The sequence below is a fragment of the Sorex fumeus genome, unplaced genomic scaffold, assembly GCF_029834395.1.
Source record: "Sorex fumeus unplaced genomic scaffold, SorFum_2.1 ptg000122l, whole genome shotgun sequence".
In the NCBI taxonomy this organism is placed as follows: Eukaryota; Metazoa; Chordata; class Mammalia; order Eulipotyphla; family Soricidae; genus Sorex; species Sorex fumeus.
In genome coordinates, this window is record NW_026606179.1 from 135139 (window position 1) to 157273 (window position 22135).

The following is a 22135-nucleotide window of genomic DNA, read 5'->3' on the forward strand; positions in this document are numbered from 1 at the left end:
GGCTTAAATGGCTCCAGGATGAAACACAATAATCTTCACACACTTTCCTCTTATGATAAGAAGGTGCATGGTGGTGGGATTGGTGTTTGAATATTAAATGTAATGAATTATTGTGAACAACTTTATAAAAATAAAATAAAATAAAAAAAAACTTAATCACTCATGAAATCATTCTAAAGCATGTTCCACAGTTCCTTTTATCTAAGGAAGATCTTTCTGAAGCACCTAGCATATTTAATAAGCAGCTATTAAATAAATGAGAATCTTAAGAAAATGTCCAACATACAGTAATGTGGAACTAAGCTTTGCTTTGGGCCATGACTCAAGGATTAACAATTTCTTTTTTTTTTTAATTTTTATTAGCGAAACACCATGAGGTACAGTTGTAGACTTACAAATTTTTGTGCCTAGGTTTCAACTATGCAATGATCGAGTACCCATCCCTCCACCAGTGCCCGTTTTCCACCACCACTGATCCCAGTATCCCTCCCACCCTGCCTCTCTGGCAGGGCATTCCCTTTTATTCTCTCTCTCCTTTTGGGTGCTGTGGTTTGCAATGAGTGGCTGTCATGTTTGGTCTATAGTCAACTTTCAGCATGCATCTCCCATCCTGGGAGGATCCTCCGAACACCTTTATTTGGTGCTTCCCTTCTCTATCTGAGCTGCCTTTTCCCCTAGCATGTGCAGCTGGCCTCCATGCCATGGAGTGAACCTCCTGGTACTTATCCCAGCTATTCTTGGGTGTTAGTCTCTGATTTTGTTACTTTATGTTCCCCAGATGAATGCAATCTTTCTATGTCTGTCCCTCTCTTTCTGACTCACTTCACTTAGCATGATACTTTCCATGTAGTACCACTTGTATATAAATTTCATGACTTCATCTTTTCTAACAGCTACATAGGAATCCATTGTGTAGATGTACTAAAGTTCCTTTAACCAGTCTTCTGTTCTTGGGAACTCAGGGTTTTTTTTTTTTTTTTTTTTTTTTTTTTCAGATTCTGGCTATTGTAAACAGTGCTGTAATGAACAAACAAGTGCAGATGTCACTTCAACTATACGTTTTTGCCTCTCTGGGATATGTTCCCGGGAGTGGCATTGCTGGGTCAAATGGGAGCTCAATTTCTAGTTTTTTGAGAATCATCCATACTGTTTTCCAAAAGGGCTGAACCAGTCGGCATTCCCACCAGCAATGAAGGAGGGTCCCTTTCTCGCCACATCCGCGCCAACACCGGTTGCTTTTGTTCTTTTGGATGTGGGCCAGTCTCTGTGGTGTGAGATGATATCTGATTGCTGTTTTGATCTGCATCTCCCTGATGATTAATGATGTAGAGCATTTTCTCATATGCCTTTTTGCCATTCGGATTTCTTCTTCGAGGAAGTTTTTGTTCATTTCATCGCCCCATTTTTTGATGGAGTTGGATGTTTTCTTCTTGTGGAGTTCAACCAGTACTTTGTATATCCTTGATCTCAACCCCTTGTTGGATGGGTATTGGGCGAATATCCTTTCCCATTCGGTAGACTGTCTTTGTATTTTGGTCACTGCTGGATTAACTATTTCATTACTAAAAAGTTTTCCCAAGCATCATTATCATTCTTCCAATTAAACAAAAAATATTTTAAACTACGTAAAAATACTCCCTGGGACTGCAGTAGTCCACCATGTTTACTATGTACTTTACCCCTGGGAGGCTAGAGAGATAGTATGGCAGGTAGAGCATTTCCCATGCATGCAGCCCACGCGGGTTCCCCCGGTCTCCCACTCGGAGTCAATTCCTGAGTACTAGGTCCAGTGTGAAACCCCTGAGCACCATTGGGTGTGGCCCAAATACAAACAAAAAATCTTCTATGGCAGGAAGATCTTTTCTTTTACACAACTTTATAGTAGTGTGAATGCTTTCCACCCTTTGCCTGGTACCCCATTCCCACCCCTTTTCAGACCTGTAGTCACAGTCCAAGGGTTTATTTTCATACACCACTGTTCATTCCATTGGTTTCTTTCTATAGTTTTCCCCCTTTGCTTCCCGAGTGCAGAACCAAGAGGACCAGATGGTGACCCAAAACCAAAAGAAAACCAAAATACTGCAAGGGTGGGGTTATTTATAGAGCAGGTAGGGCACTTGCCTTATATGCAGCTGACCAGTTTTGACTCCCAGAACCCCTTATAGTCCCCGGAGCACCGTAAGGAGTAATTCCTCAGTGCATAACCCCTGAGCATCACTCAATTTGGCTCCTCTCTCCACAAAAAAACCAACCTGGAAGGGTAGGGGCACATGCTTTTGATGAGTGAGTCCCAGGTTTAGGGTTACAGGCTCTGGATTCAATCCATGATCCCCTGGTACTGCATGACCCCCTAGCTAAGCCTAAGCATTGTTAGGACTCTCTGGACACCAGCACAGCTTGGGACACCTCCCCCAGATTTCCTTAATAGAGAATAACTAAACACAGTGTTTTGATTAGCCCATGATAAGTTTAACTTCTCAGGCTGTGAAAATAAGGGATACAGATTTCTTAACCCATGAATGAAGGATTTAAAAAACGAAACAAAACAACACCACTAACAACAAAAAGATCCTGCAGTGTTTAATATTTGATACATGTTTTGCAGGTAGGAGTAAAATATTACAATCCATTATTTTCTATACATTTCCAGACAAGTAACTTAGCATGGTACTTAAAGAGTTATTTTGTTGTATAATAATTTGCCAATAAGTTCAGAATCTTAGAACTCCAGATTTAGAAATCATCTAGTTCTATGAATTTCAATCTTCAACTACAATTAGTTTCAAATCCTAACCTAACATACACAAAGAGAGTTTACAACCTGATATACTGAAGTTTTTATTCACAATGAAATTGCAATCAAAAGTATACGATGAAACTTAGGAGGGCACATCAGTCGGTGCTCAGAGGACTGTACAGTGTCAGGAATCAAACATGGAGGCGGGAGGGGGAGGTATTTCTGCATGCAAAATACACAGCCAACTCACTGATCCTGTACAGGAAAACTTTTAAGAAAACCTTGTCTTGAGATTTTGTTCTGGGGCCCAAACGCCTTGCACATGCCCAACCCAGTTTTGATCTTGACACCCTGTATGGTGCCCCCAAACCCCTCCAGGAGTGATCCCTAAGCACAGAGCCAGGTGTGATCAAAAAAAAAAATTAGTTCTCCCTTCCAAATTAAGCATCTGTTCACGATAACATTATCCCCCCACACACACACGTACACGCACAAACCCCTAACCCAAGTTGATCAGTACAGCACATTCAACCTTCTACTATGGAGGGTTAAGAGGTGAGAGAGGAAGGGGGTGCCTCAGGGCAGCAGCAAGGGGCGGATACCAAGGCAGGATTTCAAATTGCTAAGATTCTCCAAACTCAGAAATTAGAAGAAATAAATCTTATCATTCCCAATCTACAGTAAATGTTGGGAAGACGGGATTAAAGGTATTAACGGGCAAAGTCTGCCTAGTCAAAAAACGAACCTTAAAAGGCAGAGAGAGGAGCTGGAGAGATAGCACAGCGGGTAGGGCGTTTGCCTTCACGTGGCCGACCCGGGTTCGATTCCCAGCATCCCATATGGTCCCCTGAGCACGGCCAGGAGTAACCCCTGTGCATTGCCGGGTGTGACCCAAAAAGAAAAAAAAGGGGGGCAGAGAGAAAAACCAAAGGACAAAGGACCTTTGCGCCCCGCCTCCCATCATCACTGCCTTACTCCTGAACATCAAAATAGAACTTATTCCCTTCTTGTAATATTTCAACAATACACACAAAAGCACCTGTCAAGACACACAACAACAAACTGGAGGGTATTTTGGAACATCAACTTTTAATTGCGTTAAATATACACCTATATAATACAGTGAATGAAAAGTCTACATATTAGGACAGGAAGACTCAACACCGAATGATATATGCAAAACCTGGCTATCTAGGAAACAAGTGCCTTCAACCGTAGCCCCACCCTGAGAAGAAAGTCAATCATTCATGAACTTACTGCCTCTCACTGCTGATTTTAAAGGTTGCGTACATTATTTTTCAGAGAACAAATCCAAAGCTTCTTACCTGTATGCCACATGTGTGCTCTACTGCTGAACTACTTCCCTTCCTTTGTCCATTTTTACAGTATATTCAAACAAGATAAAAGACAACAACTTCATACAGAGAAGCATCGTACTATGCGAAATAAACTACCTCAGCTATATACACAGGTTCATGTTGATTTTCTGTATTTGTCTGGTTAGGCTAACAATCAACACAATCCAGAGACACAGAAGCTGTTCAACTGATATTAGCCACTTTCCCTAATTTAAGTGGCTCTGGGAAAGGAGGTGTGTGCTGTCCCCAAGATGACGAAGATAGAAAGGAATAGAAGAATGCAGTTAAAATACTTTGGTGCCATTTAATTTTGGTGCCTTATTCGTTTGTTCATTTAATTAAGTCACCATGAAATCTAATAAATTACTTCACTTCTCTAAGCCTCTGCTTCTTCACTTGTGAGAACCAGAAAACCCGCTACCTCTCAGGATTGCTTTGAGCACTACATTGGGAAAAGAGACATAAAACTGGAGTGCAGGCTATAAAGTACTATGCAAATAGACAGCATTTGAGAATATCCTCTTAAGACTTACAGTCTGAATGTTCCAGTGCTTGTCGCAATATTTTGCACACAAATGTTCAAATACTTCTCTAGTTATTTAGTCATAAATTTACTTAAGGCTGAATATATTAATTCTGAAAAATAAAGATCACTTCACTTATTTACTTCCCCATTAAGAAACCAGTCTTACCTTCAGAATATCAGTCACCCAACCCAACATACCACATACTGTTAAGACCAATACTCAACCACTTCACACTGTGGATTAGTGCCAGTCTTCGAGCCAGCAGATGAGAACCAGAGGTTTATAGTGTATGTTTTGTGTCAAATCCTATGCCAAGTAGACTACAAACATTCTTTCACTCATCTAATTCTGTGTCCCAATGGAGAAGTTGATCATCTCTATTTTTAATGAAAAACCAGTATCCAAGGTCACAAGATTAGAAAATAACTCAAACTCCGATCCAACTCTCTCCTACTGAGACTTTCCATATATTACTCCACCAGTGACATGTAGCTACCACTACTTGAAAAACTTCTAGTCTACACTGCGCTGAACTGTAATTTTAAGACGTGCAACATAATTTTGCAGAATTCTTAAGTAAAATAAATGTAAAATAACTCACTGAATGTTGTACTCTGGAGCCCAGGGACACCATGGGTAATTCCCAGCCAACGCGGCCAGAGGTTCAATGTGGAAGTCCAGGGATGTGATGCTGCTCACCCTCTGCAGTGCCTAGGTACCTGGGTTTCCCTGGGAGGCTTGGGGCACATGTTGGGCTGCTGAGACTAAAACCCGGGTCAAGGGCATGCTCAGCACGCACCTTAACCATTCTACTACCTCCTGGCCCTTCCCACTGCAGTTTTATAATTCCATGCTGATATATTTTGGATCTAACGGATAATTTAAAAATGATGTGTATATAGTTTTGTTTTGAGACCAACCCCAGCAGTGCCTGGCATCAAACCCAGACACCCCACCTACAAAGCACATGCTCAGTCATTTTTAGCATTCTCTCCAATCTAAAATCACTGTCCTCCCATTGTTCATCCATTTTGCTTGAGCGGGCCCAGTAACATCTCCATTGTGAGACTTCTTGTTACTGTGTTTGGCATACTGAATACTCTCGGTAGCTTGCCAGGCTCTCCGAGAGGGGTGGAGGAATCGAACCCGGCTCTGCCGGGTTAGCTGCATGCAAGGCAAACGCCCTACCGCTGTGCTATCACTCCAGCCCCTACATTCTGAAAGTTAATTTTATCTGCTTATTTTCTTAATTGTGACTACTGTCACTGTCACTGTCCTCCAGATGTTCATCGATTTGCTTGAATGGGCCCAGTAACGTCTCCATTGTAAAACTTGTTGTTACTGTGTTTGGCATATCAAATACGTCCCCGGTAGCTTGCCGGGCATTCCGAGAGGGGCGAAGGAATCGAACCCGGATCGGCCGGGTCAGCCACATGCAAGGAAAACTCCCTACCCACTGTGCATTGCTCCAGTATTAATACGAAGAATACAAAATAATTTTATAAACACTCTTTATGGTTATTTTGATATTAACTGGTATTTTAATCTGGTATAACCAATATAAACCAAAAACTTAAACCTCTTAATGTATACATGTAGTTTCACCTCATTAAATTTCAATACTCCAGGGGGCCAGAGAGATAGTGAGTGGGGCACTTGTCTTGCACATGGTCAACACAAGCTCAACCCTCTGCACCCATAACATCCCCCAACCCCCACCAGGAGTGATCCCTGAGTGCAAAGCCAGAAGCAAGCCTGAGCACCTGCCTGAACACCCCCAGGTGTGGCCCAAAACCCTCAAAGGAAATAAATTAGATTTCAATTTTTTACTATAAAAATTGCTTCCCCAGGGGCTGGAGCAATAGCACAGCGGGTAGGGCATTTGCCTTGCACACGGCCATCCCAGGTTCAATTCCCAGCATCCCATATGGTCCCCCGAGCACCACCAGGAATGGTTACTGAGCGTATGAAACAGGAGTAACTCCTGTGCATTGCTGGGTGTGACCAAAAAAAAAAAAACTTGCTTCCCAATGCCAACGTAGTATTTACTAATTCACCCAGAAACACTACAGAAATTACAAAGGGCCCACTTTCACTAATATTGCTAGTAGTGACATTTTGACTAGTAATTATTTATAAAGTACTTCAACAGTCTCACACATTATTTATCCTTTTTGTTGTAGAGGGTCACTCTTGGCAGTGCTGACCAGAGATTGTACGAGGTGTCAGTAAGGCATGTCTGACTTACGTTCAGTCAACTCAGTTTGATCCCGGGCACTGGGTATGGTCCCTTCCCAAGCACGGCAGAAGTAAGACCTAAATACCCACAGGCATGGCTCAAAAACAAAAAAATGTAAGAATCACGAGAGTGTGAACAAACAGCAGAGGGTAGAGTGCTGGACTTGTACGTGACCTACCGGGCTTTGACCTACCGGGCTTTGATCACCAGCATCCCATATTGTTCCCTAAGTGCTGCTAGATGTTAGCCCTGAGGATTGCCAGGTGTAGCGGGAAAAAAATCGTAATGGGGGATAAACACAGCCAATACACGTTGTGGAGGGAGAGGGGGATGGAACACGTTAGGAAGGAATCCAAGTCAGAAGGGGACACAGTCAGAAAAGGTCAAGAAATAAGACCATACCACTGTATATCTCAAGCTATTCTGCATCTTTTTGCTCCCCTCCCCCCACCCCCACCGATATGGACAATTTTCTTTCTTACAAATACTTTTTAAAATGCTTTTTTGATTCTTATGGTTTTGTTTAAAGGCCACATCCGGCGGTACTCAGGGCTTACTCCTGGCTCTGTGCTTAGGGATCACTTCCAGCAGGGCTCCGGACCATATGCTGCTGGGATTGAACAAGTGTGCAAAGCAAATGCCCTACCTACACTGTACTGTCTCTCCTGCCCATGCTTTTTTAAGTGTTTAACTTTATTTTGAAATATAAGTTCACAAAAAGTTGCAAAAACAGTACAGAGGACTTCTCAACCAGTTTCCCTGAAACAGATTCTTGGCATGTGTTTACAAATATTTTTGTGCCAGTGTATCACACCTGTAGCTTCATGTAACCACCAAAATAACACATTTACTTCAGGCAGAACCAGAAATACGGCTCACAGTGGTAGGGCCCATGCCTAGCACGCTGAGCAAGGCCCCAAGTTCAACCATCACCACCATACACAGAAACCTAATAATCGCCCGCATGACACTGCTGGACCCCAAGCACTGGGGCAACTAGCCTGAGCACTGAACCAGCAGGCCCCCAACTGGGATATCCCACATAAACACCTAAAAGCATGTATTACCATCACAACGCTCTCCCTCCTTCCATCCACCAACCTTAACCGTCATCTGTGCTCCCTGTAATTTTATCACTCCAGTAATAAAATGACTCCTACAGCATGTGACTTTTCAGAGGCTGACTGGATACTACCTTGAAATCCAGGCAAGTTGTTCTATTTATCAAGTTCATTCTATTTTAGTTTTTGAGTTCATTCTAAATAATGATTGCATCCACTCATCTACTGAAGGATGTTGTGATTATTTCCAGTATTAGGCTATATCACAAATGAAGCTGTCTATATTTGTGGTGAAAAATTTTGTGTCAACATAGTTTCTATTCTCTGGGAAAAATACCCAGGAATGTAACATTAGATCATATGGTGTGTGTATACAGGCACATGCAGACATCCGCCCCAGTCACACACAAATAGAATCAACTACTAAACTAGTTTCCAGAATGGTTATACCATATTACTTTACCACCAACAGTATGTTTGAGAGATTAAGAGTGGAGAATAGTTTTAAATAATTCTCTGATCTATGGCTTCACAATTTTCTACTTTCTGTTATCATCTTAAGCAGTAAGTATATCACAATAATTTTTCGCAGAAGTGACGCAAATTTCTACAAGTTAAACTGCTGGGTCTTAAGGTATTTTAAAGGCACTTAATTCTCGACTGCCATATTGGTGAGAAATTCGTATCAACTTACATGCCCACCAGTAGACTGAGAACGACCATTTGACTGACTCACACCAATTTCTACTTTTCTTCTTTGTTCAGGGAGTGATACCCTGCTTCTACTCGTGGTTTACTCCCAGCCCTGCACTCAAGGATCACTCCCAGCAGTTGCGGGGGTGCCATATGAGGCACCAAGGATGAAACCTAGCTCAGCTATATGCCTTCATTCACCACTGTACTATTCTCTCCCGACTTTCTACATGTTCTGTTTAATCTTTATACCTCTGACTTGCAAAAAATAAAAAAAAGCGCTGGTGTTTGCCTTGCACGCGGCCCACGCAGCCAACCCGAGTTCAATTCCTCCACCTCTTGGAGAGCGCGACAAGCTACCAAGTGTCTCGCTTGCAGGGCAAAGCCTGGCAAGCTCCCCATGATGTATTCGATATGCCAAACACAGAAACAAGTCTCACAATGGAGATATTACTGGGCCCGCTCAAGCAAAATGGATGAACAATGTCTGGAAGGACAGTGCTACAATTTTTGTACTGAAGTGAAAAATACATTTTTTATATTTAGAGATTTGGTTCACGATCTTTTATGAACTACCAGTTTGAGCTCTTTGCCAACCTTTTACTAGAATGCTGGTTTACTGATTAGGACCCTGTTCTAACAGTGTTTCTTAAGTAGGGACAGATTTCCAGGAAGCCTGGGGACAATCAGAAAAGGCAGGCAGGAGTAGAATAGTAGCAGTTGGGGTGTTTTCTGTTTACATAAAGAAGGTAGATTTCCAGGAGGGTACTAAGTGATCCCCCCCGCCCAAAAAGGAGGTGATAGATCAGTTAAGTTTGGAGGCCTCTAATATATATTGAAAAGAAAATGTAATACATAAAGCAAAATCTGACCCCATAGGCCAGTAAGCAAGATATAGTTGATTCTAGAATGTGACAAGTGATTTAAGGCAAGAGAGCTAGCTCAACAGGTGGAGAGTGCAGCTGTGTGCTCAGAACTCTGGGTTCAACTCCAGGCACCACATGGTACGCAAGCACTGAACAAGCTGGGAGCAAACCTTGCATGCAGGGAAAGCCCCCAAACATAATGATTCAATTATTCCTGTCCCCCAACCTATAAATATTTCTGTATGTCACACAGGCATTCTAGGAAATCAGTTCCAATATCAGCTCTAGGATTAAATTATGATTCCTGTATGTAATCTCTTATTCTCTTCATTTTACATTGAAAAGCCAAGAAACAATGATCCCATAACAACCACCAAAAACTACCTTCAACTATACCAGGAAGTCTTTGCCTTCTCTTTAGGGGAACTTAAGATCATCTAAACCAGCAGTTTTCAGAGTGTACCTCTCAGTCAACAGAATCAACATCATCTGAGAACCTGTTAGAAATGCAAGTTCTTAGGTCCTGTTCCAGAACCCCACTTAATCAAAAATTCCAGGACATAAAAACACGCTCTTAAGAGGGCATATATATGTGCACCATTATTCACTGCTGCATTCAGTACAATAGCGAAGATTTGGAATCAACCTATGTGTCCAACTGAGAATGGATTAATGAAGACATAGTACATATACACGATGGAATACTACGCAGCTGCAAGTAATGAGGAAACTGGGTAATTTGCTGCAACCTAGTTGGACAGGAAAGTATGTTGAGTGAAGTAAGCTAGAAGAATGACAAACACAGAATGATTTCACTTATCTGTGGTATGCAGAACATCAGATGAGAAAATACTCTGAACTAAAGGGGAATGCCTAGGTCACCACTGTCCCCAGTATTCAGAGAAGGGAACAGAAGCAAAGAAATCAAGGAGGGAAGAAAAGAACAGGAAGTAATGGGTGACCTGGCTTCAGTTCTACTGATGATATGGGTGAATGGTATAGCCATATATCCAAAACGGAGATTCAACAACAAACATGAGCTCTATGCTGCAACCCCTGGAACTCTGTAATATGACTGTCTAATTGTCAGGTGAGGATGGGGCAGGGTTTGGTGGGGTGGAAGGAAATATGGGAATACTGGTAGGGGGAAGCTGACACTGGTGATGGAATTGGTGTTGAAATTTTACATGCCTTAAACTTAACTATTAATAATCTTGTAAATAACATTTAAGTTAAAAAAAAAATCAAGGCAGGGATGGGACCTGGAAAAGAAGTACGTTTCACGTTAGCAAGATTCTGATGCCACCTAAAATCTGAGAACAGAAAATACAGAACAAATTTAGTATGAAAACATTAAATCTGGATTACCTGATATTGTTTGTTTTTTTAAGATTAATTCTTTCTTGCTATCCTTTAATACAGGCAAAATTAATTATGCAGAAGATATTAAGAATTCTCTGAGGCGCCCTGGGGATCGGCTCAGTGGCAGAAAGTGCCTGCCTTCCAATCACGAGTTTGAGTCTCTCTGCTGTCCTCATCATAGAGTGAAGCCCTGGAGGTGCTGTCGGGGCTCCAGAGTGTCACAGGAGCTCACCTCCAACAAGCACAACACCTAAAGGTATGTAAGCAACCAGGCCACAAGAGCAACCAACCACCCCAGCCCCACCCCCACCCCAAGCAAGTGTGTGAGCACAACAGGAACAAACCCCATTCCCAGCTCCAAGCACCCCTAAGCAATAACCAGTGCTACATGCATGAGTACAAGGAAGAGCACAAGCCATGGTCCGCAAGAACGCAAGCACTGCCACGAAGCATCAGCAAAGTGAGGATAAAAGAAGGAATTCAATACACTTTCATTCTTCCCTAATTAAAACACTCCAGAAAGGAAACCGTGGCCTGGATTTTGATTTCATATGGAAATTCTGAAAACTATTAAGCATTCACAAAATTTGATTGTAAGAGTCTGAAATGAGACTTATAAACTGAAGGTCAGAACATGAATCTTTCAAGTCAGCAACTCCACTTGTTTCCTATCACACACTGCCAAATTTTCCCACTGCACATGAAACACCACCTCTACATCATTTTGAAAATTCACTAAACTAGGGTATTAAGATAGAGCACAAATAGTACTATACGTGACCTTTATATTTTTTGTTTTACCCCTGAATTTACTGTAAATAACAGGTTAACTAATATTCACTACTAATCTGAGATACAATTTTACAAGGTACTGAGTTAATACTACTCCACTCAAGGGGTTGATTATAGTTAAAAATTAAAACTGAACTACTAGGAGTAACAAACCAACCCAGTAACATAGTCAGCATACTTAACTGTGATAGCTAGTTTCTATTCATTAAAAAAGTGACCCAATTCCCTGCAGATGTGTCAGGCCTGGCCTAACTTCCAAATATCCCAACCTCCATGCAACAAAGAATGGTCCAGGCACTGAGCAAGGCAGGGATCCTGCATTCTTCCTTTGGTTCTTTCTTTCCCAGTTCAAATGGTATCCTCATTGATTATGTGTGCAAGTTAATGTTTTGTTTTGCTTAGGTTTTCATTAAAATCATGTAAGCTGAATTCCTATTTTTTGGAGCCTTGTCTTGCAGAATCTACATTGTTTTCTAACAAATGGGTGAACAAACCTCTAGTTCACCTATGAAATCAGATCTGTTCTTAGAAAGCACTCACCAAATATGATTTCTCCCTTCAAGTTGAGACCCAACATCCTGAAGAAAATTATATCCTACATCACCTTTAATTGCTAGTCCCACGAAGAGCTGAAGAGATTAACCTCCAGAGGTTAAAATGCTTCCCTTGCACACAGCAGACCATGGTTCAACCCATGCGGGGCACAGCGTGGATTTCCCGATCAGTGTCAGGAGTGAACCCAGAGCAGAGCCAGGTGTGGGCCATGAACACCTCCTGCATGTGACCCGAAAGCTCTCATCCCCCAAATTCCTAGTCCCTTTGAAGAAGTATTAAAATCTTATCCAAAATTACTGCTAATGCTCCTAAAGTCTTGAGAAAAAAAATGTATGAACAAGGTTAAGATACATCTTTTGTTTTAGGAGTCACACGTCAGGCTATGCTCAGGGCTTATCCTAGTTCTCCATTCAGGGATCACTCCTGGCAGGGTTGCAAGAGGACCACATCCAGGTCAGCTGTTGCAAGAGAAATGCCTTACCTGCTATACCATCTCTTTAGCTACAAAATGCTTTTAAAAAATAACTTCCACTTCTTTTTTCACTCGCAGGATAATTTAAATAGATTTCCTAAACCAAAGAAGGAAAAAAAGTACTCAATCCCATTTTAAAGTAAAAATTTGCGAGCAGGGGAGACAAGAGAGTACAGTAGTTAAGGCGCTAATTTTACACGTGGCCAGCCAACCCAATTCTATCCCCAGCACCACACACGGTTCCCAGAGCATAGCCAGAAGTGATCCCTGAGCAGTGCTAGGAAAAAACTGAGCACTACCAAGGGCAGAAACAAAAAATTTTTACAAAGTAAAATTTTGTGCTGGAAGATAGCTCAAAAGACTGTAGCACATCCTTGCATGCAGAAGTCCTGAGTTCAAACGCTGACACCACATGGTCCTGAGGAACAAAGACAGAACTCCTGAGTACTTAGCTGGGAACAGCCCAAGTACTGCCAGGAGTAGCCCAAACACCAAAAAGCAACAATAATATTAAGTTTCACCTGTTTACCTTTCAATTTCAACTATTCACTATTTCTATGTAACACAGTAATTTATTTGCATCGCCTTTACTGAGAATCCACTTTTGGCACTGGTCTGTGTCAATCACTACATAGATTTGGAATTACTTACATACAGCTAAGTAAATGAAAAATGGGAAAGTGAAGATGACCTTGACCGAGTAATGAATCCAAATTACTTGAGAATAGTAACATACCCAAGTAATAAACAGTAAAGCATTTACAACATTACACAAAATGTTTTACATGGTGGGGAGAGCTTCCTGGACAACACCCAGCAGTGCTCAAGGTTTATTCCCAGCTCCGTACTCAAGAATTACTCCCGCTGGTGACTGGGGAGCCCTATGTGGTGCCAGGGATGGAACAGGCTGGCTACATTCAAGGCAAGTGACTTTACCCCAGTACTATCTGTGGCTCCCACCAGACTACTCAACATGATTTTAAGCCACTAAAATACCAATTAGCCATTAAAAATATTAAGAATTGTTTATTATTGCTACTTAAGAAGGTGTATTAAAGCAGTAAAGCTAGGAGGCTGGAGAGATAGCACAGCAGGCAGGGCATTTGCCTTGCATGTGCCAACCCGGGTTCAATTCCCAGCATCCCATACTCCCATGTGGTTTCCTGAGCACCGCCAGGAGTAACTCCTGAGTACAGAGCAGCAGTAACCCCTGTGTATCGCCGGGTGTGACTCAAAAAGAAAAAAAAAAGCTGTGAAGCTCAAAAGCACTGTGGGGGAAGGGGGGGCGCGCCTGGAGCAATAGTGCAGCAGGTACAGCGGGTAAGGCGTTTGCCTTGCAAGCAACCTCATATGGTCCCCTGAGCACCGCCAGGGATAATTCGAGTGCAGAGCCAGAGAGCCAGGAGTAACCCCTGTGCATTGCCGGGTGTGACCCAAAAGGGAAAAAAAGAAAAAGCACTATGGGAAGTATTTTAAACGCACAGCCTATAACCTGTAAGTTCTGTTTAATTTGTAGTATATTTCAGAAACAAACCAGTAAAACAGGAATAGTACTATAAAGGACAGACTTCATAAAGACAACTTTCCCCTAACCTAGTAACACTACACACACAAGCCACAAGCTCTAGTATAAAGCAATCTTTGTTGGCTCGTTTAAATAGAACAGTTTTAAAAGGAACTCCACCTGATACCCCATCTTCACTTGTTTTGTATACATTTATTTAATCCCTACAAGTGACACCTTTCTTGAGCTAAAGAAATAATGCTATGTATAGAAAGGTCCTGACCACAAAATAAGGTAAAACCATGAAAGTGATGATCAAGTGTTACGATGAGATGAAGATGAATGGAAAGGGTTCCGCAGGTACCCAGAAAGCCAACCAAGTTAGCCAGTATACAAAAAGAGAAAAGGAACTGAGAGGAAAGGAATGTGGGACAATGTGGCACAGACACTTTGGTCCATGCTTGGAAAACATCAAGCAATCTGATGAAACACACATGCCACGTGTGGAGGGTAGATGGGAAAGGGAGAAGCTGCTTCTAGCAATTCCAAAGAAACAGCAAAGGTAAAAAGCCCCTAGGATGCAATGAATTTGGAATTTATCCTAAAGGCTTTGAAAATCAGGAGGTAAGTTATACACGAAGTGAAAACCAAGAGCCAGTTGGATTTGTCATGTGTATGCATGCAAAAAGGTCGGTAGTTAAAAAAAAAGTATCCAGAAATATTCAACCTATGACAAAAAGCGGGCTGGAGCGATAACACAGCGGTAAGGCGTTTGCCTTGCACGCAGCCAACATGGCCGACCCGAGTTCGATTCCTCCGCCCCTCTCGGAGAGACCGGCAAGCTACCGAGAGTATCTCGCCCGCATGGCAGAGCCCGGCAAGCTATCCGTGATGTATTCGATATGCCAAACACAGTAACAAGTCTCACGATGGAGACGTTACTGGGCCCGCTCGAGCAAATCGATGAACAACAGGAGGACCGTGACCGTGACAAAAAGCAGTGAGACGTGGTTACGATCATGTGAAAAGAGAAATGGTCAAAACAGTAGTAAGGGTGCAAAAGCTAACTTCTAGGGGCCAGCACAATCTTACAGCTGGTAGATACTTGCCTTGCAGACAGTCAACCCGGGATCTATCTCTGGCACCGAAAATGGTCCTCCAAGCCCCTCAGAAGTGATCCCTGAGCAGGAGAAAGCCCTGAGTACTGTTGGTGGTGTGGCACTAAAACAACAAAAACCTTTCTATTAGTGAATAGAACAAATCCCACCTGCAAAAATTATAAAGGCCTAATTTAATCCTAGATTCAGGGAGGCCTTCACCAATCTACCCCTACAGACTGGCAGTTTCTCTCCTCTACATAAAGAACTTCTGGGCTGGAGAGATAATACAGGGATAGGGCACTTGCCTTGCACACAGCCAACTCGGGTTCCATCCCCAGCATCTCATATGATCCCTGTGCGTGGCCAAGAATAAATCCTGAGGAAACCCTGAGCATCACCGGGTGTGGCCCAAACCTTCCTCTCACCCAAAAATGGCTTCTAGTAGTCCAGATCACTGGGCATTTTGTATCCTCGGCTATCTTACATTTTCAACAAGTCTGTGAAAGTTCCTTAAAAGCAGAAATTTTCAATTTGTTTAAACAGTGCTGTGATATATAAATAATTACCAAGCAACGCTAAAAATGATGCGGAAGTGTGCTCACTCCACTTATGTGTATCCTAGAATGCTTTTTTTTGTTTTGTTTTGTTTTGTTTTTGCTTTCTGGGTCACACCCAGCGATGCTCAGGGGTTACCCCTGGCTCTGCACTCAGAAATTACTCCTGGCGGTGCGGGGGGACCATATGGGATGCTGGGAATCGAACTCGGGTTGGTGGCGTGCAAGGCAAAAGCCCTATCCACTTGCTATGGCTCCAGCCCCGTATCCTAGAAAGTTTCAGGAACTAAGTTTTATTCTTTACACATTATGATGTAACAAGTTATGCTGCTGTTTGAAGGAGACGGCTCTGCTGAAGTAATGAACAGTAAGAAATCGACACTCATTTCAACCATCTCGAAAACACAGAAGAGTCCCTGCATACAAAGAGCTGAACCACTGGCTAGACTCAAAGTGTATGTACTGTTGACACTTTTTATAAAGGTCAAAATGAGCAAAATGCATCTCATGTTAGGTTAGAAGGTGGTGACAAAGGATGTATCTGAGAGATGGCACAACGTGCCTGTCTTGCACAGAGTTGGTCCAAATTTGATACCAGATGGTCCCCCACACCCACCAGGAGTAATCCCTGGGCGCAGAACTCAGATGTTCTAAGTAACATGTGGCCCAAAAGAGAGAGGAAGAGTATCCAAGGAGTTCCTGAGATTCCAGTGATACCCTGTTTTGTAACTGGGATGTGCTAGTTACAAAGTGTGCTCCTTTTATTAAGCTCATCAAGCTTTAAAATTACAATTCATGCTTTTCCCCCATATAGCATAAAAGGAAGAATGAGAAACAGAAAGACCATAAAATGTTTAATGTTTAAAAGAAATACTTGGTGACCCACCAGTACCTACAGTACTAACAAAATTAATGCTGATAACTATCTTGGTAAATTACAACCACTTCAAGATTTAACAATCTTGGAATTTCCTCATCATCTACAGAAGCACTCAATAAATGTATACCACATGAATAACTCTATCACTAAAACCAATAAAACTTTCCATCCTAATAACTGATACCAACAAGTTTTCTGGCCTAGGTTTGGTCTATGATTAAAAGAGGTTTAGTTGCCTGTACACCAAGGTCTCAACCAAAGGAACTAAAGGACCCAAGCAAACATGCAGAAATAATTCTCCCCTTGCTCCAAAAGAAAGCAATGCTAAAGATTCCTATGCACCTCTCAACATTGCCTACAAAGCAGTCCTGGTTATTCATAGCTCTCTATCCAGCTCTGATTTTTCACAAGCAGGGCCTGTCACTAGTTAAAATTATTTTGTTTATTTTCTCTTATTTTAAGCTCCATGAGAATAGACACCTTGTCTATCTTCATATCAATGTAGAACCCAGAATCCAAAAGCCTGTGTGTGTGCGTGTGTGTGTGCGTGAGCACGCGATAAAACCATGTCAAATGACCACAACTATACAGGTAATTTAAGGTCACCAAATGTACACAAGATCAAGTCAGTACCAATAAATCACTAATTCCAATGTAACACCAAGTACAAAATAAATTATCACTCTTTCTGGGTAAAGACAATCTTTAAAACTACCAGCTTTTATTCCAGCTTTGAGGCTGACAGGTTTAATAAGTTTTAATGATTTAAAGACAGGTGATTTCTCAATGTGTTTTATGGAAACATTTCCTGAAAGATGAATACTACATACAATAAAAGTACTGTGACCTAAAGAAGCAAACCACCATAGTGAATGACCAGAAACCAAAGGGAAGAAGGCTGGCTCTGCTCCAGGTTAGGTGTCTCCTCTGTTTCCTGATGTTTTCCTATCAGAAAAGCACCTCAGGATGATGAACTTTTGTTGTTTCAAGGAAAGAGAAAAACTTCATGTGTAACTATGTTGTGTTTTCCAAATTACTTCTAAAAGTACTTCATGACCAATTAATCAAGGTATTTTGAGTTGTTAGGGAATATGAGTTTAAGAAGAAAAAGTCCAAAGTTAAAATTAAAGAACCAGAAGTTTCTGGGACCAGAGCCATAGTACAATGGGGAAGGGTGTCTTGCCTTGCACACTGCTGACCCGGGGATCCCCAGCACCCCATAGGGTCTCCGAGGACGAAGTGCGGCACAAGTAATCCTGAGTGCAGAGCCAGGAATAACCCTGGAGCACAACCAGGTGTGGCACCCCCCCCCCCACTAAAAAAGAGGAATCAGAAGTTCCTCAACAAGAAAATCATTTTACACAAATCTGAGTAAAGTAAAGTAAAGGCCCTCCCGTTGATCATCGATTTGCTCGAGCGGGCCCAGTAACGTCTCCATTGGAGACTTTGATGTTACTGTGTCTGGCATATCGAATACTCTCGGTAGCTTGCCGGGCTCTCCGAGAGGGGTGGAGGAATCGAACTCGGGTCAGCCATGTTGGCTGCGTGAAAGGCAAACGCCCTACCCGATGTGCTATCGCTCCAGAGTAACAACTTCAAATTCAATACCCTGCCTACCAACTTTTTTAAAGTTAGCCATTCCTACCCAATTCTCTTAATGTTTAAAGTGAATTCCTCACTTTCATAGGTCTATAAAAAGCTTTAAGAGCAGGGGCTGAAGAGGTAATACAGCAGGTAAGGTGCTGATTTGCATGCTGCCGACCAGGGTTCAATCCCTGCCATTTTAAAAATAAAATAAAAAGCTTTGAAAGCAGTACACCAAATTTCAGAGGGTTAGTATTCAAATAACAACAATTAAAATCTATGGTAACTACCCAAAACAAAGGTTTTCCAGTTTTTCGAGTTTGATTTAAGCAGCACTAATTTCAAAACATCGACAAGAGTTAAAGCTAGGTCTTATACATTTTCATTTACAATAAAGATATCCTTGCGTTCCAAGAAATAACAAGACCAGAAGTAAAATCAATTTTTCACCATGTCTAGGAAAACACTATGCCCAACACCCAACAACATCAATTTGAAGGACAGTGGCAGTTCGGTAAGTTAGTGAATTTGTGAGATGTTTTTTTCCTTTTGAAAACTGGTATCCTCTTTCATGAGAATGGCAGCAGTCTGGGAAATCCTACTTCAGCTATCACCTAGAAAGGGATAGTGTTTCTTCCCCCGCCACGCCCCCCCCCCACACACAAGGTCCTTTATTTTCCACCTTGAAAGGCTTAAAGTACACAGGCATGTGGAAGGCACCTTTCCAAGCAGCACAACTGCCTTATGAGGCAGCATCGAGCATATAGCCCAAAAGATGAAAAAAATCATTTAACTGTATACACTCTGGATGATTTTCATAGTTATGAAAATTATAAGCGCAAAAACACACAGACCTACTTTCCCAGGACCTCAGACAGCAGCCTATTTACTATTTCCACCCACCCTCCTTTTTCACAAGTTTCTATTATTTCTGTTCCCTGGACAAAGAGATAAGACTTTCTCAATCATCATTCCAAGTACAGAATTAAACATACCTGGTACACAAGGCAACAGTAAAGTTGGCAGGTGTTTTGTGGGAATCAATTCTCCTTGTATACAAAATAAAAGGGGGAAGGGGATCTTCCTAGTTGCTTCTCAAACACGAACTGCTCGGCATCCTTCAGCAAGCACATCACGCGTGTCCACTTACACTCTTCTTTATGATTTGGATTACCATTTGGATATATGTCTTACCAACAATTTAAAAGCCTCATCCCATCCCTAATGTCCTAAGCTGTATTTTTCACATACTAGGAATTTAGATGTACGGCGATTTCCTAATCCAACTGTAGAATTCAATTCTATCTTCAGAGGGCACGGTATATACCCTATTTTTCTGCCTGATAACACCAGATAAAGAGGTCATTAATTAATACAAAGGTCCTTTCCTTTGGCTGACTGGTGAATGAAAACAGTAATAACAAGAATGATAAATGACAAAACAGCTAACCAACAAGGTTACACTATAAAACATCAGCAAGGAGCAATAAAACCCAATTTCCATATTCACAGACAGGTTATAGAAGCCATTTTATTAACTAAAAACTATTTTAAATCACAGTTATGCCATGACTTTGCATCCAGAACCAAACAAACTTTCTACTGCCATCAAAACCAAATCTGCTGCAAGGTTGAAAACATCAAACTTTTGAGGTATCAAGAAACTACATGTGTCTAAGAAATAACTCAAAAGACTGGGAGGCTGGGGTGTGTGCTTTGCATGCAGGGAGCCCAGGTGCACCTCATGGTCTTCCTGAGCACAGTCAAGAGAGTAGCCCCTGAGCACAGTCAGGTGTGCCTCCCGTCAATGAGTAAAGGGAAGAAGTCCACAGAATCAAAAACAACTAAAAGCTCTGAAAACTGGTATCACAGAGAAATTAATAGTTAATGCACTGAAAAAACAGGTGAAGATGAACTTCTGTGAAATTCACCTTTCTACCTGAAGCCTAGCCAGAGAAGAAATAGCGCCAGAATCTGTCTTCAAGGCTTGGTCCGGGATTCAAAGCCCAGTGCTTCACTTATGCTGAGCTGTTACTCCAACTCTGCTGCTGTTCCAGACTGGCAGCTAGGCTGTGATCCCCAGCATCACAGATGACTTCTGGTCACACCACAGACACAGTCGTGTATGAGCACCACAAAAGATGGGGTACAATCCCCAAAGTACATCGCAATGAAAAAAAGGCAGCGTAAGCACCACCCCAGGACAGGCAAGTTCCAGCGAACACCACAATCATAACCTGTGTGCCTAAGAATACGGAGTACTGTCCCTGGCAAGCACCAGCGAAAGCCAACTATGGGCTTGCAAACCTCAGTGAGCACAGCAACCTGATGTCCGAACCCTAAAGATAACCACAGGGGGAGGGACCACACGTGCAACTAATGTATGTGAGACTGACCCTTTATCAAATAGCAACAACCAACAATGACTGGAAGGGCAGGAGACAACATTAATAATTCATTTTTAAGAGCCAAAATGATAGAAGCCTTCCAATTAATGACTCTTAGGATCTGAAATACTGACCAGTGGAAACAAATCGACACTGAAAAGGAAACAAATTCAGGCTATTTAAAAAAAAACAATTGAGTTCAAACTATCTCAGATCTCTTGTTCAAATTCTACTTAAAAGTAGACATAAAATAAAAAATACACAAAGATCCTTAAAAATATTGAGACTCTTACTCCAGAAAAAAATTCTAAGATACTCGTTATTCATAGTTTAATACGTTTTCTTAAAAACTGAACTTGATATTATCTGTGGTGCTGAAAAAACTAAACATTGTTTTCAAAATCAAAACCTTTCACGTGCTTCAAAATAAGCTGATGAATCAAGATTAATTTTCTTATACATATAGAAACTGAAATGCATTTCACTTTGAGATAATTATTCCCAGCAATACAGCAGATGCAAACTTTTGAATTCGGTTTAAGTTTCTCTTCACTAGTTAAGTTCTCAAGTTCTTAGGAGTTTCCTAGTCATTTACTTGAACATCATCTACAGTAACACTCAAAGCAAAACCACAATAAAGAGGTTTGGCCTCTGAGGGATTCTACATGTAAAAAACATTACTCATAAATAAAATACAATCACTACTGCTTTTAATAACAAATACGTTTCTAAACTTTTGTGCCATTTGACGGAATTCCCTATTTTAGATAACAAGACAAACATCTACTGAGTTCAAAATTGAAACGTTAAACTAAATTCATTCTGTAAAACAAAAAAAGACATGAGTTTAGAATTCAGAGTAGTGCTCCATCAGTAACAGTACTATTCCCAGAGTTCTATTCTTTTAAAACTTCCCAATATCCTACTAAACCCAGACATAAAGCAGTAATAAAGACACACTCATTTTCAAACACCAGTTACTATGGTGTTTGGTCCTACTGAAACACCAACAATTAAAAAATGTGGCCTGATAAAATGAGATTTTTGCCATCTTTAAGTCTTCAAGGATCCACCAGGAATCCACTTCTCCGCTCTTACACACACACCCCCAATGCCTGTCCATTAAATGACAGCAAGAACAGTTTAAACTTCAAACTCTGTTCGAACATCATTGAAACAAATTCCAGACACAAGTAAAAAGATCATTTTAAGACTGCAAAACCAGCTTTCATATTTTATTCAAGTGAAAATGGTAAACTTTTGATAACAAGTGCAGGTTATTACCTCCACTAAATGAAAAAAGAATTCCGTGGTTTTTGTTCTAATCAGGCTTTAAACACAAACTTCACTTCTCATTTTTCACCATTTTCATAAAAATCTTCCTCGATCACCACTCACAGCAGTTAATAAGGGGGAATAAAGCTGACAGTTTAGTCTCCCCCTTTAAACCAAAAAAAAAAAAAA

General features: G+C 41.4%; 1 protein-coding gene across 1 annotated transcript in view; it reads right to left on the reverse strand.

Annotated features, from left to right (window-relative positions):
* The window catches only part of RYBP (RING1 and YY1 binding protein), a 92485-nt gene that overhangs the window by 68830 nt on the left and 1520 nt on the right, over nt 1-22135 (reverse strand). The window lies entirely within an intron of this gene.